Source organism: Salmo salar, chromosome 29 (assembly GCF_965601325.2).
Source record: "Salmo salar chromosome 29, fSalSal1, whole genome shotgun sequence".
NCBI classification, from domain to species: domain Eukaryota; kingdom Metazoa; phylum Chordata; class Actinopteri; order Salmoniformes; family Salmonidae; genus Salmo; species Salmo salar.
This window is the reverse complement of record NC_138319.1, coordinates 2,358,977-2,380,838: the sequence shown is the minus strand read 5'-3', so window position 1 is coordinate 2,380,838 and position 21,862 is coordinate 2,358,977. Positions and strand designations below refer to the sequence as shown.

Sequence of the window (21,862 nt, the reverse complement as noted above, 5' to 3'; positions counted from 1 at the left end):
GTATTTGTGCCGTCTGTACAAAATGCCTGCAGATACAGATGAACAGTTATTATTATTATTATCTTGGCAACAGTGCATTTCTGGTTTTATGTACGAAAGATGTAACATATTGAGAGTCATATTTGTGCTGTAGGTGAGAGTACTGAACACTAAGCCAAACGGTTTCTCTGGATGAAATCTGCGCCCCAAATGGCACCCTATTCCATATGTAGTGCACAACTTTGACCAAGGCCCATAGGGCTCTGGTCAAAAGTAGTGCACAATATAGGGGATATGGTTCCATTTGGGACACCGCCCTATCACTCAAGCACTTATTAACTTTTTCCCCAAACGACATGCAACGCATTTCAATCCTCTTCTCGCACGTACATAGCTATCTGTGCAGCTCATATAAGGATCATACGTAGTGTGGTCTAAAGCTTTTATGTCATATTCTCAAAGACCATAAAAACATTATTGCCGCATTCCTATCCATTTCTCCTCCCAGCCTCAGTTTATACCATGTACCTCTGATGTAACTTCTCTCATGTCAGAGGAAGCAGCCAAAATGGCACCCTATCGCCTATAGGCCCGGGTCAAAACTAGTGCACTATATAGGGACTAGGGTGCCATTTGGGACACAGAGAAATGTGATTCATCTGAGCCTTTTGAACCTGTCTGGTGCGTTTTAAGTACATTGACCTCTTCCTCCTTCTCCACTCTAGAGGTCAAAGAGAAAACTTCTCCCGAGTGGCGCAGTGGTCTAAGGCACTGCATCGCAGTGCTTGAGGCGTCACTATAGACCTGGGTTCGATCCCAGGCTGCGTCGCAGCAGGTGACCGGGAGACCCATGAGGCGGCACACAATCGACCAAGCGTCGTCCGGGTTAGGGGAGGGTTTGGCTGGCCGGGATATCCTTATCCCATCGCGCTCTAGCAACTCCTTGTGGCGGGCCAGGCGCATGCATGCTGACTTTAGTCGTCAGTTGTACGGTGTTTCCTCTGACACACTGGTGCGGCTGGCTTCCGGGTTAAGTGAGCAGCGTGTCAAGAAGCAGTGCGGCTTGGCAGGTTTGTGTTTCAGAGGACGCATGGCTCTCGAAATTTGCCACTCCCGAGTCCATATGGAAGTTGCAGCGATGGGAAAAGACTAACTACCAAGTGGATGTCACGAAATTGGGGAAAAAATGGGTAAAAAGTATTACACAAAAAATATAAATAAAATAAAAGAGAACAAAAAATTAAAGGAGGGAGAACAGGGTTTCCATGTATTTCACTGCTGCTTTGTGAATTTACTGCCAGTGGCTTCATGCTTGTCCAGTTGACACAACTGCTAGGCTAGGATTTCTGATTCTTCTTAGACTATTTTGGGTAGATGGTATGTATGTATGTATGTAGTATGTACTATATGTGTGTGTGTGTGTGTGTGTGTGTGTATGTGAACATTATGTATGTGTGTGTGTGTGTGTGTGTGTGTGTGTGTGTGTGTGTGTGTAAGGAAGTCTTTGCGGTGGTGGCATTCCACGGACATGCATCAATCAGACATGACAACCACCGTGAAGTGACCCAAACAAATGGTCTGGTTTGAATGCTCTACAGTACGGCAGTATCAAACAAAAATAAATATATCCCGAATTTGAAGAGCGCATCTTCAGATTTCTGACAGATGCTGATTAAGCCAAAATCCCCAAACCTATGACACCTAATATCACATTTCTGCACATGGCAGTAGGTCTCTCTCTCTCTCATTTCTTTCTTTTAAACATTGATTAATGAGCCCAGCTATATGATGCAAGATGACCAAGTAAGACTAAGACAGCATGAAAATTATGGACTGAAGAGAGAAAAAGAAAAGGAAAAAAAAAACTGATCCAATCCTTTAATACTTTCCATAACATAGAGGAGGCGCGGGTCGGGCAAGCACTGTGCAGATCTGCTACAAAAGAGAGAGACCGTCTAGCTAAATTATTTTGAGCTTGTTCTTTTCCAAACAGTCACTTAATAAGGGATAGAGAAGGACCTACATACACTGCGTTACAAAGTTAAACGCTGTGCTAAAGCACAATTCTGCATGCGTGTATGTGTGGCAATAAGGCATGTCTCGGTGTGCGTGTGTGTGTGTGTATACTGTATATACAGCTATGTGTGTGTGTGTGTGTGTACCCTAGAGTTGAAGTATTGTGTTACAGCTAACATTCAGGGCAGACTTTTTTCCACTATGGGCAGGACAGCATGTTGTGATTTAGGACTATGTTATCAGTGCCATTTCTCCTGCGGTGTATCCTTCTCAATAAAACCCCCACTGCTCTAACCGAACCCCGGCCAGACATAATTAGCCGTCAGCTTGCCACACAGTGGAAAAGATGCACTGCTGCTAGCTACATTACTGTAACAGCAAGCCATGCACAATGCCATCATCATCATCAATGGTTAATATCATAGCAATACCCACAATACTATTATTAAGCCCTTGCTTGGTGGATAATATCAGCTAAGGTTGTCCGGTTGGGCCCTGGTCAAAATTAGTGCACTATATAGGGAATAGGGTGCCATTTGGGACAGAAACAGACTCCAGAGCGAGTTCAATCAGATCCAAAACTACCCCCTTTCCCCCTCCCAAGTGGATCGGTCTAATACTGTGGTCTGATTAGCACAAGTTGTTTCATTCGATTAGGGAGCCTTTCGGCGCCCAGAAGGCGCCTGCGTTTCATTGGCTCTGTCAGAGGGAATCTCTTTGTTTTCCTTCAGGGAGGCAGGTGCACGCCGTTTCATTACCAGTCTCAGCTGCAGCCAGTCAATACACATCTCTGTTGCTGTAGTTGAAGGGCCCTCCGTAATCCCAGGCCCTTCAAAATCACTTAAACCCTTCTAGACAGCTCCATCCAAATAACAGAAAATAACTAACCCCCATCTCCTCTACTCTATTCTTGGCCAAGGATAAATAAATCCAAGGTTTGAGAACGCACGCGTGTAGACATTGACAAGCACACACACACACAGACATATGTACGAACGTACGTGCAAACACACACATGCTGCCACACCCACCCGCACGCGCACAAACACACAGCGAAGCAGTCATCTCCATTATTGTTGGAGACAGAATTAGATGAGACCAGAGAGAGAAGGCTGGAAATGTATTCAGTCCAGATATAAAGAAATTAATGACTCAACCTTCTTGGTCTGGACCGGCCCCCAGCCATCTTGGTCATGAGAAGTGTGTGTGTTTGTGTGCGTGCATGTTACTGTTATAGTACAGTCTTGACAGTAAAAATAGTGTTTCCACTAGCTAGGGCGAATAGAAGGTATGCTGGTAGAGCAGGAATGTTCGATATGCATGGCAAAACTGGACCTAATTATGATGGTGTGCGAGGTAAAAAGCACTTTTTTTATACACATTGTTCACCTGACCCTGCACCTTGACCTTTTCCCCTAGATGTAATGGCACTGTGTTGTATCCACATCACGTGACAAAGAGCTCGGATACGGAGAGATTTTCCCTGCTCAGGACACACACATACTGTACACATACGCACGTTTTAATGGAGCGCACTTGACCGTGACTGGGTAATTGCCGGTGGCCCCCTACTACAGTGAACACAAACACGTACGCACACAAGCACGCACACACACACACACACAGTAAACCCTCCCTTTCCAGAGAGAAACCCCAACAGAAAAATGACAAGGAGCATATCGAGCCACAGTGTAAACAGTAAAAGACACACGCTGCCACTACACACACAATTGCCTGGAAGTTGCCAGTGTGCTCCTGCAAGCCCACTTTCCAGGGCAATAATATCTGACAGCCGTGGTGTAGGAAATTCAGCATGTGTGCAAAGAAAGCACCTGGGGGCCTTTACAAACAGTGAATACTAAACTGCCCACTGTTCTGATGCTAACATCCTGCTGCTGTCTGTAAAATAAATGGTGCAAAACTGTAAAAAATATATATATATACAAAAAATAACAAGAGAAGATAATGTACGTAAAAAATAACAGATGCTTCTTGAGAGTAAAACAAATCAAGGCAACACACACACACACATCTGTAGATTTCTTCTGTTAAAAGTAAAAGGAGAACCTTGAGAACAATCAGAGGTCAAGTATTCCAGACGTCATGTGTAGGCGAACATTGAGATGACAACACAAAAGGAATTGAAATTACAGCCATTTTCGCAAAATCAGACTAGAGGAGAGGAGGGAGGAGATGTGCAGGCAGGGAAGCCATCATGGCAAAACCACCTGTTGTATTACCTGGCTTTTGTGTGTGTGTGTGTGTGTGTGTGTGTGTGTGTGTGTGTGTGTGTGTGTGTGTGTGTGTGTGTGTGTGTGTGTGTGTGTGTGTGTGTGTGTGTGTGTGTGTGTGTGTGTGTGTGTGTGTGTGTGTGTGTGTGTGTGTGTGTGTGTGTGTGAGTTGGACAGAGGAAAAGCAATTCTTACACTATTGTTCTAAATTCAAATCACCTTCTTCAAGCTGATCATTCAGTTAATCGAAATTCAATTTTGAAGTTGTGTACAATTATTTGGTTTATGTTGCCCATTCATTGTCAGTTAGAGACACATTAGCACCTTGGGACACAAAAGCATAATCAGTGCTCTAACTCCCCCTTGCGTTGGTCTGGAGCAATGAAGCGGTGATGCACGGTATTGTACTAAACCACAAATTACCTCTAAGTCGCACAACATAATCTCAAAACTTTTAGTTGAGCAACCACTGTAGGTAATTGAGGTTGCTTTGTACTGTACATATAGGTAGGGGTAAACTGACTAGGCAACATGATAGATAATAGACAGTAGCAGCGGCGTATCTGGTAAGTGTGAAAGTATGTGTGTGCTTAAGTGTGTGTGGCATCAGTATGCATGTGTGTGCATGTTATGTGTGTGTGGGCGTATGTAGTGTGTCTGTGTGTGTTGGGGTGTCAGTGTAAGTATGTGTGAGAGTGTGGTTAGTGTCCAGTGTGTCAGTGCAAGAGAGTTAGTGCAAAAAGGGTCAATGCAGATAGTGTTCAGGGTCTTGTTGGTTCCAGATTTCCGGCTCTCATCACATACTGGAATACCAGGGTTCAATCCCTGCATCCATCTTTCCCACTGTCTCTCCCACTTACCTCTCCTCTCTGATTTCCTAACTATTTATATGAAGTGTACAAAAAAAACGGCTCCCATCTGAGCCTGGAGTCTCTACTGCAGTAGAAGATGTGCTGCAATATGCGTATCACAAATGGCTCCCTATTTTAGTGCACTACTTTTGACTAAAGCCCTATGGCCCTGGTCAAAAGTAGTGCACTTCATAGGGACTAAGGTGCCATTTGGGATGCAACAACCATGCCATCCTGGCCAGCAGAACAAGCCCTCAGTATGAAGACTAATGGAGATGACAACTGGTGAATGAACTCTCCCTGGCAGTGCTAGATTAAGAGAGCATTACCATTATGCCCAACCTCGGCCTCAGGCCCAAGCCGCATATATGCAGTTTATGACTGTGCCGCATGCATGCGCACAAACATGCAGAAATACACACACTTAGAAACACACATGCTCGATGCACGCACACACAGAGAGCAGTTTATCACTGCAACACTTAGCGCTGGTTGTGGGCACAGAATGTGGGAAGCACTAAGGAGTGCCTCTTCTCAGTCTCATTATGTGATGGTCCCAATTACAGTGCATAGTCTGTTCAAGTCTATTTCAGAGACACTACAGTTTTCACACTGTCTCTCCAGAGAAGGATGGCACTACCGGACTATGTGGAAAAGGCTTTCCAGATTCCAAACTGTCTGCCACAATCACTCCGCCAACAACATCAAGGCCAAAGACAAACTACTCTAAGTTCTACACAAATACCCTATGATTCATTCTTCCTTGTTAAATGAATCACTCAATTACCCGCCTGTTCTCTACAGTATATGTTTTTTATGTCTGTCTATTGTGAGTTGAGAATAAAGGTTGGGCAAAAGGATAAGAGAACCAAGGACGAGCGTGGATGGATTGACATGTAGTAAAAAGAAGAAGAGCAGTAACAATATGGGCAACATTGTAGCAACGACGCCTCCAGAAAAGTAAAAAGTAAAACCTTTTCTCCTGTATTCCCTTCTTCCACCACTGGCTGGGTTCAAATAGGAGTCTGGGCTCTCCCGGTGTGTGGCGTGTATGGGGATAGGTCCTGTCCAGACAGACAGACAGGACAGACAGGTGTGTGGCCTTCAAACCCAGTCCCATCACACTCCCTGTCCCTCCATGTAAACCTGTTACAGGCATCTGTGAAAGGCATTATGGGAATCGTAGTTGGCCTCTGAGGCCGTCCCTGGGAGACCCCCTTCATCAAACATCAAATCCCTACAACCCCCAGGGATCAGGCTTGCCGCAGCATGCACGTACCTGGTCTATGGTCTGACCGCAAGGAAGGTAACTGTGTTGGCGATGAAAAACATATAGCTCTAAGGGGAACAAGGAATCTTTAACAGGTGGAGGAGATTTTTGTTTTATCTACAGTAACTTGCTTCAAACTTCTACCCCCCACCACCCACCCCGTTCCTCTCCCTCAGCTTTATGGGTTATTTTGTTTCCTGTTGAGAAAGAGAAGGCAGGTAGCCTGGTTAAAGCAGACTGTGCTCACCATGTTCAGTCTGCAATCAGTTTGGCTAGCAAGCCGACTGTAGGCAGAGAGAGAGTTAAACATTTTAATTTGATGATTAAAAAAGCCTATTATGCCTTCTGTGATGTTTTAAATATATTCTGAGAGCAGTGGAGTCCACCGTTGTGAACTCATTACAGTGTTATCTGGGGGAAACAGAAACACACTCTGGGGATACTTTACTTTCCATGGCCTTGCTACAGCAGTCAGCAGCATGTGGAAAGTGGTACTCCTACCCAAGTGTTACAGGCTTATACAGTGGAATTGTGCTTAAGTCCCTTGGCTGGGAGACATGGGTTAGTGTCGAGCGCTATTTGTTTTTCCCCTCTGTCTTATCCCAGAGCTCTTTAGGACTCAGGAATGTCTAGTCTGCACAGAAAACGCTGCCTAAAGCATCGGTTTGAAGAAAAAAAACAGCATACTAACGCACAACTCAATCTAGCAGTCATCCTCCGCTGCACTTACGCAGAGCGGACCTGAGTTCTCTCTGGTGTGTGTGTGTGTGTGTGTGTGTGTGTGTGTGTGTGTGTGTGTGTGTGTGTGTGTGTGTGTGTGTGTGTGTGTGTGTGTGTGTGTGTGTGTGTGTGTGTGTGTGTGTGTGTGTGTGTGTGTCTGGGGTCTCTCAGCACAGCTAGTGAGTTGGGGGCTGGGAGTGCCAAGAACACAGAGCCGGAACGCTTTCCTGTTTGTCTCATCAATCAGCCGGCCCACTCAGACAGCAGGGATGCTAGACAACAAACCTAGCGTCCAGGGAGATACCAAAGTTTGCATCCCAAATGGCACCCCATCCCCTTTATAGTGCACTACTTTTGACCAGGACCTATAGGGACCATATTCTCTTTATAGTGCCCTGGTCAAAAGCAGTGCAATGTATAGTGAATAGGGTTCCATTTGGGACACAGCCTCTCTCTTTTCTTCTCTCACTGCTCAGAGTCACAAACAAACCAATGTAATGCAATGCCTGGACATTACCAAGTAATGTCACCACTGTCTAGAGAACATTCACACACATCTGTCTGTCTGCTTGGCCTCTACCTACTCGGCCAAGATGTTGGACATGGATTTAAAAAACGTATATAGTTCCAACCCTGTACAGTAAAGTGTATCTAGCTACCCGATTTTGGATGGAAACCCAGGGAAAAACCAAGTAATCTTAGTCATTCTTAAACCCCATGTCTGCATCCCAAATGGCCCCAATAGATATTGGTTAAAAGTAGTGTACCAAATAGAGAATATGGTGCCATTTGGAACGCACGGGTCTTATATTTTGGCTGCTCGTCCTCCAGTAGTGAACCTGCAGACAGATGAAATAAACTTGTTTTCTGGAAATAGAGCGTTTTTTATTTCAGTTTATACGGCTCCATTTTTCCATAACTGTCTTAATTGGATTCTGGGGGTTGATAGCTTTCCCAGCTTTTCCCCCCATCCCTCTTTCCGGATGTTTGGTGAGGGGCTATGCTCTGTGTGGATATCTAGCATTACGATAGATTATGACAGCAGTACCAAGGGAAGATGTTACCGTGCCTACTGCATACGCTTCCAGGTCTCCATCCAGGTATTGTGTTTCTAATCAGAGAACTAAGCTACAACGTGCTGATGGATTTTACTTTGTCCCAAATGGCACCCTATTCCCTATATAGTACACTACTTTTGACCAGAACCCTATATAAGGTATTTTCTCTTTTCTTCCACTCCTTTCTTTCTTCCATCCAGAGGAAGAAAGGAATGAGCCCAGAGCGGCCATGGGTCTTTGAAAAAGGGTCTAGACTGATCCTCCAGGATGGTAGTGGACACTGGGACCAGAATGGGAGTCAGGTCGGCTGACTGCAGGTGCTGGTGCTGGATGGGACGCTGGATGGGACTCCGACTGGGAGCCTCGTCTTGGGCGTCAGATCCAGGCCGAGCAGGTCTGCAAGGGCAGCAGACGGTGTAGGATCTGGTGCCAGCAGGATGACCAAGAGAGACACGTGCCGGCTGGTGAGCTGGCTGTCGCAGGTCAGGCTGCAGCACTGGCAATGATTCGTCTGGCTCAGGTGCTGCTCGTGTTGGCACCAGCTTGTACACAGGCATGAAAAACCAACATACTAACTTCAATAAGGCATGTATAATCATGCAGTTACATAGTAATATGGAGCTTATAACATACAGACAGATTAAATATACACATGAACGCTAACAAAGTCCACTTACATGTTCAGTGACGCACTAGCACACGGTTGGGGAAGTCCAGGGAAGGCTTGTCCGTTCAGGAAAGGTCCAGCTATGAGTTGTAGTGGAGGACAGGAGTTTACAGAGACCTTCTCAACCTGCCCTCCTATGACCAACTAAAGCAGGTAGTGCCTGTCCCTGGTCAGCTGACTGAGTTCCCTGGCAACCTGGTTGGTCACAATTTGTTTGGATAGTCCAGATTTTCCATCTGTAGATGCGCTACAGATGGTCATACTATCAACAAGCTACAGTATCTGTTGATAAGCAACTGCTTGCTAAGGTTAGAGTTAGGTTTAGAATAAGGGTTATGGTAAGGGTTAAGGTTAGTGTAAGTGTTAAGTTCAGGGTTAGGATAAGGGTTAAGGTTAAAGTTATTGTTGGAATGTCGTTTTTCATCACACGCCTCTTTTGCGATGAAAAATGACATTCCACCTTGTAACGTTTTTTTTCTATCTGGAAATTGAGACCTGACGAATCATTCCTTGTGAAGGCTGAGGGGCAGTACTGAGTGAGTTTTGCAACGGAAGTCCTGCCCTTGTGTCTACATCACATCTTTTCCGGTACCCCTTGTGGTATACGTAAACACAGAAGAGATGGACGTGGTACTACTTCGCATGCTGCTCCTACTTGCAAGCTTCCTTTTTTGTGGTTATATTTTGAGACTTGCCACGCACAATTATGTCTCTGTCCAGTTTTGAGGAGCATCTGTGCGAGCTGGTGAGACAATACGCTAACCTCTACAATCCTTCAATGTAGTTGTATTCAGACAAGCACACAAAAGACAACAGCTGAAGGGAGACATCACGAAATTTGAACACCTATACTGATCTCAAAGAAACATGGAGAAAGATTTGGGACCGATATGTGCCAATCTGAAAAGGGTGAAGGAGACGAGGAGTGGGGCTGTTGCCGGTGTGTATCTGACAACTGGATTGACTTTGTGTTTACGTGAGACATCGTCAGACAGACACCAATTCCAAGATGGCGTAGCAGTCAGACGTCTTTGTTTTTGTCCTGTCGTGTCCCTTGTATATATCATTTTATATATTTTTCTTCGCATATCTTTAAAAAAAAAAATCATAAACCTCAACTTCTAAATACTCTCCTGCAACCCGCCTCACCCAATGTGGCGTGGATCTGTTTTATTTATAAACTATTTCTATTTACTTCGGATCTGGAATCCCTCAACTGAAGCTAGCCAGCTAAGTTAACTACCTACCAGCTATCAGTCAGCAACCCACTGCTAGCGGTCATCAGCTAACCTTTAGCTCCGAAAGCTCTCGCCAGTTCGTACAACGTGACTCAAACAAGAGCATACCGGACCTATTTTTCTCTCTCCATATCCCCGGATTCATACCGCAAACTCTGAAGATTTTCATCTGGATCTTCTTAACTAGCTAACCGCAATCCCGGGTGACTACTCCTGGCTACCGTTTCCATCCCGGAGCAAGCACCAATTAGCCTGAAGCTAGCTCGGCTTGGGCTCCTGGGCTACCACCGAAGCCCACTCCTGGGCTACAATATCCGGACACCTTCTACTGCCGGTACAGGGCACGGAACCCCGCCAATCCTCTACGACTGGAATACCAACATAATCTGCCCGAGGATTCCAACAGGCCCCTCAGGCGCGACGTCCACTGAAGGCTCATTCTGCTAACCGTGTCCTGCTAGCTACCTAGAGCTACTTGGAACCCTACTAATCCACGACTGGTCTATCGATGTCACCGCACGAAGAGGCAAAAACAGACTGACCTCCATCGCGATGTCCTCCAAAGGCCCTTCTGCTAACTTGCTAGCCACGGTCTACTAACTGCTAGCTTGCTAGCCCCGGTCTGCTAACTGCTAGCTTGCTTGCCCCGGTCTGCTAACTGCTAGCTTGCTTGCCCCGGTCTGCTAACTGCTTGCTTGCTAACCCGGTCTGCTAACTGCTAGCTTGTTAGCCCTGGTCTGCTAACTGCTAGCTTGTTAGCCCCGGCCTACTAACTGCTAGCTTGTTAGCACCGGCCTGCTAACTGTCTGAATCGCCGTGTCCCCAGCCAGCCCAACCACTCACTGGACCCATATGTTCACTTGGCTACGCATGCCTCTCTCTAATATCAATATGCCTCGTCCATTACTGTCCTGGTTAGTGATTACTGCCTCCTACATATTGGATGACATCACCTGGTTTAAACGTCTCAAGAGACTATATCTCTCTCCTCATTACTCAATGCCTAGGTTTACCTCCAATGTACTCACATCCTACCTTACCTTTGTCTGTACACTATGCCTTGAATCTATGCTATCGTTCCCAGAAACCTGCTCCTTTTACTCTCTGTTCCGAACGTGCTAGACGGCCAATTCGTATAGCCTTTAGCCGTACCTTTATCCTACTTCTCCTCTGTTCCTCTGGTGATGAAGAGGTTAATCCAGGTCCTGTAGTGCCTAGCTCCACTCCCACTCCCCAGGTGCTCTCATTTGTTGACTTCTGTAACCGTAAAAGCCTTGGTTTCATGCATGTTAACATTAGAATTCTACTCCCTAAGTTTGTTTTACTCACTGATTTAGCACACTCTGACAACCCGGATGTCTTAGCCATGTCTGAATCCTGGCTTAGGAAAACCACCAAAAACACTTAAATGTCCATCCATAACTATAACATTTTCCGCCAAGATAGAACTGCCAAAGGGGGCGGTGATGCAATCTACTGCAAAGATAGCCTGCAGAGTTCTGTCTTACTATCCAGGTCTGTACCCAAACAATTCGAGCTTCTACTTCTAAAAATTCACCTTTCCAGAAACAAGTCTCTCACTGTTGCCGCTTACTATAGACCAACCTCTGCCCCCAGCTGTGCCCTCGACACCATATGTGAATTGATTGCCCCCCGTCTATCTTCTGAGCTCGTGCTACTAGGTGACATAAACTGGGACATGCTTAACACCCCGGCCATCCTACAATCTAAGCTTGATGCCCTCAATCTCACACAAATCATCAATGAACCTACCAGGTACAACCCCAAATCCGTAAACACGGGCACCCTCATAGATATCATCCTAACTAACTTGCCCTCCAAATACACCTCTGCTGTTTTCAATCAAGATCTCAGCGATCACTGCCTCATTGCCTGCATCCGTAATGTCTGCGACCAAACGACCACCCCTCATCACTGTCAAACGCTCCCTAAAACACTTCTGCGAGCAGGCCTTTCTAATCAACCTGGCCGAGGTGTCCTGGAATGACATTGACCTCATCCCGTCAGTAGAGGATGCCTGGTTATTCTTTAAAAGTGCCTTCCTCACCATCTTAAATAAGCATGCCCCATTCTAAAAATGCTGAACTAGGAATAGATATAGTCCTTGGTTCACTCCACACCTGTCTGCCCTTGACAAGCACAAAAACATCCTGTGGCATTCTGCATTAGCATCGAATAGCCCCCGTGATATGCAACTTTTCAGGGAAGTTAGGAACAAATATACACAGGCAGTTAGGAAAGCTAAGTTTAGCTTTTTCAAACAGAAATTTGCATCCTGTAGTACAAACTCAAAAAAGGTTTGTGACACTGTAAAGTCCATGGAGAATAAGAGCACCTCCTCCCAGCTCCCCACTGCTCTGCGGCTAGGAAACACTGTTACCACCGATAAATCCACTATAATTGAGAATTTCAATAGGCATTTCTCTACGGCTAGACATGCTTTCCACCTGGCTACCCCTACCCTGTTCAACTGCCCGGCACCCTCCACAGCAACCCGCCAACGCCCCCACCATTTCTCCTTCACCCAAATCCAGATAGCTGATGTTCTGAAAGAACTGCAAAATCTGGACCCCTACAAATCAGCCGGGCTAGACAATCTGGACCCTCTCTTTCTAAAATTATCTGCTGAAATTGTTGCAACCCCTATTACTAGCCTGTTCAACCTCTCTTTCGTATCATCTGAGATTCCCAAAGATTGAAAAGCTGCCGCGGTCATCCCTCTCTTCAAAGGGGGTGACACTCTAGACCCAAACTGATACAGACCTATATCCTTAGAAAGGTCTTCGAAAGCCAAGTTAACAAACAGATTACCGACAATTTCGAATCCCACTGTACCTTCTCCGCTATGCAATCTGGTTTCAGAGCTGATCATGGGTGCACCTGAGCCACGCTCAAGGTCCTAAATGACGTCATAACCTCCATCGATAAGAGACATTACTGTGCAGCCGTATTCATCGACCTGGCCAAGGCTTTCGACTCTGTCAATCACCACATTCTTATTGGCAGACTCGACAGCCTTGGTTTCACAAATTATTGCCTCGCCTGGTTGACCAACTACTTCTCTGATAGAGTTCAGTGTGTCAAATCAGAGGGCCTGTTGTCCGGACCTTTGGCAGTCTCTATGGGGGTGCCACATGGTTCAATTCTCTGGCCGACTCTCTTCTCTGTATACATCAATGATGTCGCTCTTGCTGCTGGTGATTCTCTGATCCACCTCTACGCAGACGACACCATTCTGTATACTTCTGGCCCCTCTTTGGACACTGTGTTAACTAACCTCCAGACAAGCTTTAATGCCATACAACTCTCCTTCCGTAGCCTCCAACTGCTCTTAAATGCAAGTAAAAATAAATGCATGCTATTCAATCGATCACTGCCCGCACCTGCCCCGCCCGTCCAGCATCACTACCCTGGACGACTCTGACTTAGAATACGTGGACAACTACAAATACCTAGGTGTCTGGTTAGACTGTAAACTCTCTTTCCAGACTCACATTAAGCATCTCCAATCCAAAATTAAATCTAGAATCGGCTTCCTATATCGCAACAAGCATCTTTCACTCATGCTGCCAAACATACCCTCATAAAACTGACCATCCTACCGATCCTGAACGTCGGTGATGTCATCTATAAAATAGCCTCCAACACTCTACTCAATGAATTGGATGCAGTCTATCACAGTGCCATCCGTTTTGTCACCAAAGCCCCATACACTACCCACCACTGTGATCTGTACGCTCTCGTTGGTTGGCCCTCGCTTCATATTTGTCGCCAAACCCACTGGCTACAGGTTATCTACAAGTCTCTGCTAGGTAAAGCCCCGCCTTATCTCAGCTCACTGGTCACCATAGCAGCACCCACTCGTAGCACACGCTCCAGCAGGTATATCTCTCTGGTCACCCCCAAAGCCAATTCCTCCTTTGGTCGCCTTTCCTTCCAGTTCTCTGCTGCCAATGACTGGAACGAACTGCAAAAATCCCTGAAGCTGGAGACTCATATCTCCCTCACTAGCTTTAAGCACCAGCTGTCAGAGCAGCTCACAGATCACTACACCTGTACATAGCCCATCTATAAACAGCCCATCTATCTACCTCTTCTCCATGCTGTTTTTATTTATTTATCTTGCTCCTTTGCACCCCAGTATCTCTACTTGCACATTCATCTTCTGCACATCTACCATTCCAGTGTTTAATTGCTATATTATAATTACTTCGCCACCATGGCCTATTTACTGCCTTAACTCCCTTATCTTACCTAATTTGCACTCACTGTATATAGACTTTCTTGTTTTCTTTTTTTTCTACTGTATTATTGACTGTATGTTTTGTTTATTCCATGTGTAACTCTGTGTTGTTTTATGTGTCGAATTGCTATGCTTTATCTTGGCCAGGTTGCAGTTGCAAATGAGAACTTGTTCTCAACTAGCCTACCTGGTTAAATAAAGGCAAAATAAATAAATACAAATAAATAAATAAAAATATGCCAGATACAGTATGTACTCTTGTACAGCGTGTTTGTGATCTTATGTTTAGCAGACCTAGTTAGAACATGTGAAATCAGCTCTTTTCTGGATGGGAGAAATTGTGAGTAGGAAATATTCAGTGGCTTTGTTGTCATCATAATCTTTGGCAGGGCTAGTTCAAATATCTGAAAAACAGAAACTGTGCTTTGTGTGTGCTAATTAGATTGAGATGTTTATGAAATCAGTTCTTTTGAGTTCTTTTGAGTAAAATTTGCTTTCAATGTATTCTAATATATTCACCATCTGCTTGTAGGTGTTGGAGGGGTGGTGGTGTTTTGGGCAGCCCAGAGACAGAGCTGAGACCAAAGGGCCATTCTATAGGTAGTTAATTGCCCCTTGGTTCATCATCTCTCCACCCGGCCTGGTATCTCACCTTCTCGGCCCCTCTCCCCAACACCCAGGTCCCTCTCCCCAACGCCCAGGCCCTTCTCACCAACAAACAACGCACCGTCCGGGCGCACCCTTGCTCTCTGCCCTGCAACTCCACGAACCTCCACGCACCCTTGCTCTCCGCCCCACACTGAATCTCCCCGACCCAGCAACAGTGTGTGTATGTGTATGTGTATGTGTGTGTGAGTTAAAGAAATGTAAACAGCAGTTACAGAAACAGCAGCAGTGTCCAGCAAAGGCTGTCTACGACGTTATAGTACCATGGGTAGTGCCTATTCCTCCTGATCAATGTCTCCCGTTTGTCAGGGACATGACCATGTACTTTGACAAGACCATCGATCAGTACCGTGTCCACTCTGTCTGCTCTAAAGTGAGACAGAGACCCCCGTTTCACCACAAAAACGGGTGTTGTGTGCGTTATTCTTATGCACACATAAGAATAAAGTTTGCAGAATCAAGTTTGGAGACGACACAACAGTAGTGGGCTTGATTACCAACAATGATGAGACAGCCTAGGAGGTGGGGGCACTGGGAGTGTGGTGTCAGGAAAACAACCTCTCACTCAACGTCAACAAAACAAAGGAGATGATCGTGGACTTCAGGAAACAGCAGAAGCACCCCCCTATCCACATCGAAGGGACAGCAGTGGAGAAGGTGGAAAGTTTTAAGTTCCTTGGCGTACACATCACAGACAAACTGAAATGGTCCACCCACACAGACAGTGTGGTGAAGAACGTGCAATAGCGCCTCTTCAACCTCAGGAGGCTGAAGAAATTTGACTTGTCACCCAAAACCCTGACAAACTTTTAAAGATGCACTATAAGTACGGCAACTGCACTGCCCTCAACCGAAAGGCTCTCCAGAAGGTGGTGCGTTCTGCACAACGCATCACCGGGGGCAAACTACCTGCCCTCCATGACACCACCTACAGAATCCGATGTCACAGGAAGGCCAAAAAGATCATCAAGGACAACAACCACCCGAGCCACTGCCTGTTCACACCGCTACCATCCAGAAGGCAAGGTCAGTACAGGTGCGTCAAAGCTGGGAACGAGAGACTGAAAAAAAGCTTCTATCTCAAGGCCATCAGACTGCTAAACAGCAATCACTAACTCAGAGAGGCTACTGCCTACATTGGAAGAGGCTGCCTACACTCAGAGAGGCTGCTGCCTTCAATCACTGGACACTTTAAAACTTCTTAAGGCTTGGGGGCGCTATTTTCACGTCGGGATGAAAAGTGTGCCCAAAGTAAACTGCCTGCTACTCAGGCCCAGAAGCTAGGATATGCATATAATTGGTAGATTTGGATAGGAAACAAAACTGTTTGAATAAAGTCTGGGAGTATAACATAACTAATTTGGCAGGTGAAACCCTGAGCACAATCCATCCAGGGAATTATTTTTTTGAGGTCAATCTGTTTTCCATTGGATTTCTATGGCAAGGCCGTTTTAATAGAAATATACTTGCAGTTCCTATAGCTTCCACTAGATGTCAACAGTCTTTAGAAATTGGTTGATGTTTTTCTTTAGAGAAATGAAGAAGTAGCCCTGTTATTTTCCTGTGTCACTCCAGGTGCACTCTAATGCGACCTGGAACGTGCTTTTTTTGTTTTCGTCCGATATTGAACACAGTTTATCCCGTCTGCTCTCATCCTTCTAGACCTATCTGCTGCCTTTGATACTGTGAACCATCAGATCCTCCTCTCCACCCTCTCCGAGTTGGGCATCTCCGGCGCGGCTCACTCTTGGATTGCGTGCTACCTGACAGGTTGCTCCTACCAGGTGGCATGGCGAGAATCCGTCTCCGCACCACGTGCTCTCACCACTGGTGTCCCCCAGGGCTCAGTTCTAGGCCCTCTCCTATTCTCGCTATACACCAAGTCACTTGGCTCTGTCATATCCTCACATGGTCTCTCCGATCATTGCTACGCAGACGACACACAATTCATCTTCTCCTTTCCCCCTTCTGATAACCAGGTGGCGAATCGCATCTCTGCATGTCTGGCAGACATATCAGTGTGGATGACGGATCACCACCTCAAGCTGAACCTCGGCAAGACGGAGCTGCTCTTCCTCCCAGGGAAGGACTGCCCGTTCCATGATCTCGCCATCACGATTGACAACTCCATTGTGTCCTCCTCCCAGTGCTAAGAGCCTTGGCATGACCCTGGACAACACCCTGTCATTCTCCGCTAACATCAAGGCGGTGACCCGATCCTGTAGGTTCATGCTCTACAACATTCGCAGAGTACGACCCTGCCTCACACAGGGAGCGGCGCAGGTCCTAATCCAGGCACTTGTGTCATCTCCCGTCTGGATTACTGCAACTCGCTGTTGGCGGGGCTCCCTGCCTGTGCCATCAAACCCCTACAACTCATCCAGAACGCCGCAGCCCGTCTGGTGTTCAACCGAACAAAAGGACCATTTGTGATGTTTATGGGACATATTGGAGTGCCAACAGAAGAAGCTCGTCAAAGGTAAGGCATGAATTATATCTTTATTTCTGAGTTTTGTGTCGCGCCTTGCGGGTTGAATTATGATTGTCTGTCTTTGTTTGATGGGGTGCTGTCCTCAGATAATAGCATGGTTTGCTTTCGCGGTAAAGCCTTTTTGAAATCTGACACTGTGGCTGGATTAACAACAAGTGTAGCTTTAAATTGGTATATTGCATGTGTGATTTCATGAAAGTTTAATATTTATAGTAATTTAATTTGAATTTGGCGCTCTGCCATTTCACCGGATTTTGTCAAATCGATCCCGCTAAAGGGATTTCATCCATAAGAAGTTATAAATGGATCACTAGTCACTTTAAACAATGCCACATTAAATAATGCCACTTTAATAAGGTTTACATATCTTACATTACTCATATCAAATGTATATGCCGCACCGCCATCGCTCATCCATATATTTATATGTACATATTCTCATTCAACCCTTTAGATTTGTGTGTATTAGGTAGTTGTTGGGAAATTGTTAGATTACTTGTTAGATATTACTGCACTGTCGGAACTGGAATCACAAGCATTTCGCTACACTCTCATTAACATCTGCTAACCATGTGTTTGTGACCAATAACATTTGATTTGTGGTGGGTAATTTACTGGGGGGGTTGCATGTTTTTTTATATATTTATTTACACTGAGCAAAAATATAAACGCAACATGTAACAATTTCAAAGATTTTCCTGAGATACAGTTCATTTAACCTGTTATGGCTAGGGGGCAGTATTTTCACGGCTGGATAAAAAACGTACCCGATTTAATCTGGTTACTACTCCTGCCCAGTAACTAGAATATGCATATAATTATTGTCTTTGGATAGAAAACACTCCAAAGTTTCTAAAACTGCTTGAATGGTGTCTGTGAGTATAACAGAACTCAAATGGCAGGTCAAAACCTGAGAGATTCCTTTACAGGAAGTGGCCTGTCTGACCATTTCTTGAACTTCTTTGCCATCTCTATCTTTTACAAAGGATCTCTGCTCTAACGTGACACTTCCTACGTCTTCCATGGGCGCTTAGAGCCCGGGAAAAACCTGAATGTCGTCATCCCAGCCCCAGGCTGAAACACATTATCGCCTTTCTCAAGTGGCCGATCAAGGGACTGTGGGCTTAGGCGCGTGCCCTGGCCGCCCCCGTCTTTGTGATTTTTCCTCTGTTTGCCGAAAAGGAGATTCCCGGTCGGAATATTATCGCTTTTTTACGAGATAAATTGCATAAAAATTGATTTTAAACAGCGGTTGACATGCTTCGAAGTACGGTAATGGAATATTTCGAAATTTTTTGTCACGAATTGCGCCATGCGCACGACCCTGATTTACCATTTCGGATAGTGTCTGGGACGCACGAACAAAACGCCGCTATTCGGATATAACGATGGATTATTTTGGACCAAACCAACATTTGTTATTGAAGTAGCAGTCCTGGGAGTGCATTCTGACGAAAACAACAAAAGGTAATCAAACTTTTATAATAGTAAAGCTGATTTTGGTGAAGGCTAAACTTGCCGGGTGTCTAAATAGCTAGCCCGTGATGGCTGGGCTATGTACTTAGAATATTGCAAAATGTGCTTTCACCAAAAAGCTATTTTAAAATCGGACATATCGAGTGCATAGAGGAGTTCTGTATCTATAATTCTTAAAATAATTGTTATGCTTTTTGTGAACGTTTATCGTGAGTAATTTAGTAAATTGTTAGCAAATTCCCCGGAAGTTTGCGGGGGGTATGCTAGTTCTGAACGTCACATGCTAATGTAAAAAGCAGTTTTTTGATATAAATATGAACTTGATTGAACAAAACATGCATGTATTGTATAACATAATGTCCTAGGTGTGTCATCTGATGAAGATCATCAAAGGTTAGTGCTGCATTTAGCTGTCTTCTGGGTTTTTGTGACATTATATGCTAGCTTGAAAAATGGGTGTCTGATTATTTCTGGCTTGGTACTCTGCTGACATAATCTAATGTTTTGCTTTCGCTGTAAAGCCTTTTTGAAATCGGACAGTGTGGTTAGATAAAGGAGAGTCTTGTCTTTAAAATGCTGTGAAATAGTCATATGTTTGAAAAATTGAAGTTTTTGTATTTTTGAGGAATTTGTAATTCGCGCCACGTCTATCTATCATTGGATATTGGAGCAGGTGTTCCGCTAGCGGAACGTCTAGATGTAAGAGGTTAAGGATATCAGTCAATTGAAATACTGTACACTGAGTGTACAAAACATTAAGGACACCTTCGAAATATTGAGTTGCACCCCCCCCACTTTACCAGCTGGTGTGAGGAAGTAGTCCATGAGGTTGTTGCACACGTCTATAGCAACTCTGTTTTCCCTGTCTGCCGATATGTTTCTTGGGTCCAGGAAGCTGGTGTCCCCTTGTACCAGCTATCTCCACTCTCCTGGATTCAGGTCCCCAGTGGGTGTGGAGTGGTCAACAAATGTGGGGTGGATGTACCGTGTTGATGACTCTGTGTTGTCAGTGTCTGTGGTGCAAAGGTAGTTGTGGAGGGCCACGCAGGCCTTCACAAAAACTTTTGACTGACTGATTTCTTATTGAACAGGAACATGAACATGAAGGTTATCACATGTGTAGCCTATGCATAGGCCCCAATCCTCTTACTGGGATGCATAGGCCCCAATCCCCAATCCTCTTACTGGGATGCCAGATACGTTTCATGTGAGGCATTTAACTACAATGTCTATATTTGTATAATTTTCACATCATATGTATAGACACATATAGCGTATCTTACCTGGATATGTTCGCATCAGGTTTAACCTCAGAGGGAATGCCTGGTCTCCCACAAAGACATATGGGCTGTTTGGTTCCTCGGCAAGGACTCTGGCCTTGGTAGCGGCAGCTGGCCTGCCATGAGTTGGGATCCGAACTTGCTTCGTGAAAAGATTCCCGCATCTCCCTCCCGACCATATGTGCACACGTCAATCATGGTGAAGCGGTATTTTTCATTGCAGACTGCCATCAGGACCATTGAGAAAAAGCCCTTGTAGTTGTGGTACTTGCTGCCCGAGTTTGCTGGAGCTTAATAAGTTCTCCATTGACAGCTCCTGCACAAAACTGAGAATTCCAACAATCCCCAAACTCTCTGCCGATTTCTGCCACAGAGGGATAAGCAAGAAAATCCTCCTTCAGGCATGCCAGATAGCCTGGCACACTTCCATGACAATGGCACAAACTTTCGAGAGTCCTAGCTTATAACTCGCAACAATACTTTACTGAGTACTGCCACACGCCAAAAATGTCAATGCTTCGCATAGGTTGGCCGAGAGACGTGTGTTCTCCATCATCCCGTCTTCGTTTTATTTGTTATTTTTTTGTCCTCCTGAGTAGTAAGAGCAGTTCAAGCTTTTGCTGTTTAAGATCTAGCAATTCCAATTCATAGAGAGAACTGTTTGCTTCTGTGGCTAAAAAGCAGCATCGTAAAGCATAGAACACCAGACCAGCCAGACATGTAAGCTAGCTAGCTAGTATTTGTTAACTTCTTTGGGATAGGGGGCGGTATTTTGACGTCCGGATGAAAAGTGTGCCCAAAGTAAACTGCCTGCTACTCAGGCCCAGAAGCTAGCATATGCAAAAATTTGGTAGATTTGGATAAAAACACTCTAAAGTTTTGAAAACTGTTAAAATAATGTCTGTGAGTATAACAGAACTGAAATGGCAGGCGAAACCCCGAGGACAAACTATCCCCCAAAAAATAAAATTAATCCTACCACTGATTTCAATGGCTGGCACTTATAATAGGGCAAAATCGTGCCCGATTGCAGTTCCTAGGGCTTCCACTAGATGTCAACAGTGAGTTTCAGGCTGGTTTTTGGAAAAATTTGCCAGAAATGGTAGTTTTTTGAGGTGGCTCCCATTTTGGCTGTAGTGTTTCCAAGCGCGTGAATGAGAGCGCGTCCTTTGGTATTTTTCTCCGGTAAAGACAATAACGAATCTCCGTCTTAAATTTGATTGTTTATTTGCGTATTAGGGTACCTAAGGTTTGATTATAAACGTTGATTGACTTGTTTGGATAAGTTTATTGGTAACTTTTGGGATTAATTTTGTATGCATTTTGAAGGAGGGAAACCGAATGGATTATTAACTGAAGCGCGCCAGCTAAACTGAGTTTTTATGGATATAAAAAAGGACTTTATCGAACAAAAGGTCAATTTGTAATGTAACTGGGACCTTTTGGAGTGCCAACAGAAGAAGATCTTCAAAGGTAAGGCATATATTATATCACTATTTATGACTTTCGTGTCGCAACTCCCTGGTTGAAAATGATTTGTTATGCATTTGTGTGCTGGGCGCTGTCCTCAGATAATTGCATGGTTTAATTTCGCCGTAAAGCCTTTTTGAAATCTGACATGGCGGCTGGATTAACAACAAGTTAAGCTTTATTTT

The 21,862-nt window shown here is 45.0% G+C and overlaps 1 protein-coding gene across 7 annotated transcripts in view; it reads right to left on the bottom strand.

The window, feature by feature from the left end:
* The window catches only part of LOC106590020 (MAGUK p55 subfamily member 7), a 278,198-nt gene that overhangs the window by 32,748 nt on the left and 223,588 nt on the right, over window positions 1-21,862 (bottom strand). The gene's annotated exons all lie outside the window — the stretch shown is intronic.